Here is a 5,528-nt window from a genome sequence, read left to right as displayed (position 1 = left end):
GTCTTATTGTGGTACTTCCCTATTTCACATATGGTAAACACTTTATTTATTGAAAGAATGAATAAATGAATGGTACAGGAGTCAGGTATTATGAATTAAAAGTATAGAATATAAGTGAGAAAAAGAGATTTATGTTGTGAGGCAGAGACTGGGATTAAAAATAGGAAGTAAAACCTGGTAAAGAAAGTAAAGCAGATGAACTTGGAAGGATGTAACTGTAAAGCAAGGAGGACAAAGTCATTAAATGGGACCTGGGTTGACCTGAACTGAGCATCTAAAGGCAGGGAGAAATTGAGATTGAGTGTCAGAGACATGAAGAAAAAAATATGGAAATTTGTTGTGCAGACTGAAATTTAGCTTTGAACTTGAGATCCTGGATCGAAGACAGAGGACTCCTAGTAAGACTGGAATTTTATGGATTCTTACTATTTATCAAAAACTGTATAATGCAATTTATTTTTTTTTTTTTTTAGAGAAAGAAGATTCTTTTTATTTTAAAAAATACTGCATGTAATTACACTTTTCCCCCTTGTAAAAGACTTAAAAGTATCCAGAGTGTTGCACTAATACAAGAAAAGCCACTTTTCCTTTAACAAATTACACAGCGTCCTTCACTTATTACCATTATAGCTAATTAATAAAATAAACTTATTTTGGGGGGGGAAGAAGAAATAAATACACTATAGTTGAATGAGGTTCAAGAATCAAGCTCAATTTGTTTCCAAGACTTGGAAGAACTTCTTTTGTATTGTTCCAGTTCCTGATCCTTCTGAATTCTCATTTCATCAACTTCACTTTCAGCATACTGAGGGTCTCTTGCAGGGTCCTTGATATCTTTTAGTGTGTTGATACTCTTTGGTGGAAAGACCCTTTCATACACTTTCTTCCACAACTCCATTGGTGAATGGGCATGAAGTTTTCCAATATCATTATCAGGAACAGGAGGAGATCCTATTTGACTTAAAGAATCCAATCCTGCTGTGATAAACAGTGGTTTATTCTGATCCACACATATTGATTTGCTTTTGTCAATGCCAAATGCTAACTGGTTGATAACTCCACGTATTTTTAGTAATAGAGCTTCTGATTTACTGGTAAACATTAACGATGCTCCATAATAATGTGCAACACATCGAAGGGTCTTGCATATAACCTTCCTCTTCTCAGAGTCAAAATCCTGAAAAATATCGTATTTACTTCCAATTATGACCAGAGGTTTTAGAAATGGGTCGATTAATTCACGATCTGGATGGTCCTTCTGCATATTACTCCATATCTTCTGTCTCATTTCAGAAGCTACTTTAGAATTGGTCTTGCCCAGTTTCATTATCATTTTATCCACATGGCTTTTTGTGGCTTGCAACAGATTTTCCATGGTGGGCCAAAGGTCATTAGGTTTCGAAAGATCCAAAACAAGAACAAGAGAAAATGTCCGTAAGGTATCACTTGTGATGGGGATGCTGATTAAGTCCAATAAAGACGTTCCTCCACCTAGTTCCCAGAAGTGAGCAATATCTTTCGGTATATTATGCTCTTTTGCTCTTCTTCCATATGTATATTCCAAAGCTAATGTTGGTTTTGGTGGCTCATCCCTGTCAAGACACCTTAGAATAATAGTAGTCTTTTCCCCATTTTTACTGCCAATGAAGAAAACGGATTTTTCTCCAATTTCAAGCCCATCACCTTCACCTCCACTACTTCCATGTTTTTTCACTTCGGCTTTTGCAATTTCCCAGAGAGTTTCACTGGGCATCGTTGCTCGACCGCACCAGCGTCGTGGGCTCAGCGTTTGAGGCCACCTTGAAACCAAGACGCCAGCGAGGTCTGAGACCAGCCTGCTGGTGCGGACCGTATAATGCAATTTATATGAACTATTTGTTTCTTGCAACAGCCCTGGAGTAGTTGTTCTTTTATGAACCACCTTTTTTTTTTTTTAAAGATAGATTTTTTAAATTAATTAATTAATTAATTTGACAGGCAAAGATCACAAGGAGGCAGAGAGGCAGGTAGAGAGAGAGGCAGAGAGAGAGGAAGGGAAGCAAGCTCCCGGCCAAGCAGAGAGCATGATACAGGGCTCGACCCCAGGATCATGACCCTGGGATCATGACCTGAGCCAAAGGCGGAGGCTTAACCCACTGAGCCACCCAGGCGCCCCTTTTATGAACCACCTTTTGCAAAGGAGGAAACTGAAATAATTAGAGGTTTGAGTAGACTACCTTGGGAGTGGGGGAAGTCAAGATAGGAACCCAGGCAGTGTACTGTGAGCACATGCTCTTAACCACTGGAAGGGTTCCTAGAGAGAGAGGGGACTTAGGGTTATGGCTTCTCCCCATTCCAGTGGAGTTTGGAGCACACTACAATGAGATGGGAGGGTAGAAATGTCCCAAAAATACATAAACCTGCCAGAAACCCAACTTTTATATCAGTGAGTCTCAGCAGGTGTAAAGACAATAGGACCATCTGTGTGGGTACAGATTCCTAAGGCGTCAGGAGAGATGGCCTTGAACATTCTTCATTCTGAAACTAGATGGCATCAAGGTCAGTCTGACATTCAGTGATTGGAGTTGCCTGGGTGGCAGGAATCTCACTGTTTCAAAACATACCTAAATGCTGTTCACACCCTTAAACATTTCAGACAGCCTTGGTGACTAGATTTTAACTGCTGTATTTCATCATTTTGCATTGCCCAGCTATATAACAGAGGTTTACAGGTTTTAACTACTTTAGGAGACAATCTGGTGACCACAGAAAGAAAATTTCTTTTCAATATGTTATTTGCTTGAGAGAGTTCTAGCCCTCAAGAGGATTATGGTAGGTGCTCATAGACAATAAAATAAATTGAAATAGAGACACCCAATACTGTTAGGTTCTACTCGGTTATTATTGGACAGCTTTGTAGTAAAGCACTGAATTTGGAATCACACGTTGAATTCTGTCACAATGGTTACTGACTGCAAAATAAATGCAGTATATTTCTTACAGTTTGAGACTTTTTGAAGAACATTTATTACATTTTCTCAGATAATTTATAACTGGATTCTTTGTTTAAATTTAGAGGTACCCCCTGAACAAGATATCTGAAAACACAATGAACATATTACCTGAAAATGCAATTAATATCCCTTTACAAAGAATTTATCTTATATTTGCTAGCTTTTCTGATACACTGATACATATAGTGTAAGTGCTCAGTAAATTGTAACTATTATGCTTTCCATATTCAACTTTTAAAAAACTGGTTTGTGATTTATTTGCTAAGCTGTTGTATGCTATACTAATAGAATACCTTTGTTCTCCAAGTCACTTGATGAATGCGAATCATAGAGGGTACTGAGGGATATGGCTGACTTTATAGGCTTTTTAAAATTTTTTTTTTAGTTTTATAGGCTTTTATCCCAAGAAATAACTGTTATCTAAATCGGAGCATCTCTTTATTTCCTTGGTCAGTAGAATGAATAAGATATGAGACAGGAGGATCCTTGCTGTTAATTTTATCAGACCTAAGGATTTTTTGACTTTTTAATAAATGTATTAGGATACCTGTGGGAGTGTTTGAAATAGTTTGGTAGAGTTTGAGATTTACATAGCAGACAAAGAGAATAAAGTTGTGTAGATGAGTGTGGCTATTTTATGTATGCATGCATGTACTTACTACATTTACTCAGCATTCTATCCTATCTGCCTTCTGCAGGTAGCATAGTCCCCTTTCCTTTGAGAACATCTCCCTGTATTCCACATGATCCTGATAGGGATAGAAAAGCCATACACTCTAGTAGTAAGAATACAAGACTCACACATCTAGGTTTTTATACTTACTGTGTGACCTTGCACAAGTTACTTAACTTCTCTGTGCATCAGTAGCTTCATCTTAAAATATGGTTAAATTGTATAAGGGCTTTGTAAATTAGGACTTGTATGGTCTCGGTCTTCTTGCAAGTAGACCTTAAATAAGGAATTGGATGCAGGTGGTTTGTTTTGTGAAGTGATCTGAAAGGAGTAGATCTAGGAAGAATATAATGGTGAAAAAGTGAAAGCGAATTCAGAGTTAGGTTATTTACCTGATCACTGCCTTGGGCATGGAGGCTCAGCCCTGCTCCAAGTCCTTTGTGCAGACTATCCCATTGAAATGTCACAAGACTGAGGAGGAGACTATTTCTTTTAGACCACCTTTCCCGTCTTGGCGAACATTGGTGCTGTGGGTGTTAACTGTTACAGACTTACAAGTTTGCACGCGTGTATCAGAATAGTTCCGCAGGAGTCTATTCCAGCTCTGACACAGGAGCCCAGGGCAGAAATTGTGTTTGCTGTTGATACTTAGGCAAGCTACTGTCAGATTATACCTGGTGGCTAGCATCAATCAGGTGAAGTAAAAATAAGAACTAGGAGCTATGACAGGGGAGATATTGATACAGGATTAAATGAAAGAATGTGTACAAAATGTCTAGACCATTTTCTGGCTCATACTAAACACTCAGTACATGGTGACTAACAGACTTGTATGCTTTTCTAGGCAGAAGTAAATAAAAATTCTATAGAAAATCATGTCTGTATATTTCTTTCCCCCATTTTTTGTGTAGAAAGCTTATTTCTATTTATTTTTTAAATTTTCTTTTATTTAAATTCAATTAGCCAACATATAGTACATCATTAGTTTCAGATGTAGTGTTAATAATTCATCAGTGGCATGTAACACCCAGTGCTCCTCACATTATGTGCCTTCCTTTATGCCCATCACCCGATTATCCCATCTCCCCACCCCACCATTCCCACAACCCTGTTTGTTTCCCATAGTTAAGAGTCTCTCATGGTTGGTCTACCTCTGATTTCTTCCCATTCAGTTTTCTCTCCCTTCCTGTATGTTCCTCTGCACTGTTTCTTATATTCCACATTTGAGCAAAACCATATGGTAATTGTCTTTCTCTTATTGACTTATATCACTTAGCATAATCCCCTCCAGTTCCATCCATGTCAATGTAAATATAAGTATTCATCCTTTCTGGTGGCTGAATAATATTCCATTATGTATATATACATATACTCCATCTTCTTAATCCATTCATCTGTCGATGGACAGTTTGGCTCTTTCCCCAGTTTGGCTATTGAGCACATTGTTGCTATAAATGTTGGGGTGCAGGTGCACTTTCAGATCAATACATTTGTATTTGGGGGTTAAATACCTGTATTTCCTTCTCTTACAACATGCATACATTGTATCTTAGGGCAATATGGTCAGAACTTCATTGTAACATGTGCCAGGAACAGTCATGACTGTTTTTAACCACCATCTCTTCCCAGAAACAGGAAGAATTAATTGTAAGTTGACCAGTCTCCAGAGAGTCCCCAGACTTGCAAGCATCTGGATGGGATGGGATCCAGATTCCTGCAGGCCCAAAGATGCCTGAATGGTGTAAGTGCCTAAAAAGGGTATCTTCACATCCTCAATGCTTGTGTGCACAAATACCAAGTTGAGCTAAGTGAGAATATCTCTGAGTATGATCTGTTTCTCAAAAAAGTTTTAGATCTTTTTC

The 5,528-nt window shown here is 38.2% G+C and overlaps 1 pseudogene across 1 annotated transcript; it reads right to left on the bottom strand.

The window, feature by feature from the left end:
• Positions 1–452: 452 nt before the first annotated feature.
• Positions 453–1,843, bottom strand: LOC309855200 (cytoplasmic dynein 2 light intermediate chain 1 pseudogene; annotated as a pseudogene). Its single transcript has one exon. The product of its transcript is annotated as a cytoplasmic dynein 2 light intermediate chain 1 pseudogene (transcript).
• Between the last annotated feature and the right edge of the window lie 3,685 nt (positions 1,844–5,528).

Source organism: Mustela nivalis, assembly GCF_964662115.1.
Source record: "Mustela nivalis genome assembly, chromosome: 1".
Lineage (NCBI taxonomy): Eukaryota > Metazoa > Chordata > Mammalia > Carnivora > Mustelidae > Mustela > Mustela nivalis.
Note: the sequence above shows the minus strand (reverse complement) of the source record. Positions and strands in the feature narration are given on the sequence as shown.